This window comes from Teleopsis dalmanni, chromosome 2, assembly GCF_002237135.1.
Source record: "Teleopsis dalmanni isolate 2A chromosome 2, ASM223713v2, whole genome shotgun sequence".
NCBI lineage: Eukaryota > Metazoa > Arthropoda > Insecta > Diptera > Diopsidae > Teleopsis > Teleopsis dalmanni.
Window position 1 is genome coordinate 164,870,830 of NC_051847.1, and position 244 is coordinate 164,871,073.

A 244-nucleotide genomic window follows, 5' to 3' on the forward strand; every position below is an offset into this window, starting at 1 on the left:
TATTCAAAAGTAAACCAATCCCACAATGGAAATATGTATAGTTACTAGACCTACGGCAATGCGGCTAAACTCTGTAAACTCAGTTCGAACTGAGTTTTGTGTACATATTTTGTGCACTAATCGGCATACAACAATTAATGACGCCGGTGATCCGATTGATGCACTGCTTTGATAAGAAAGGTGTCTGCATATATTTACATAAATAGATCTTTTAATAAATGCTTACCGAACTATTGGAGAGCGG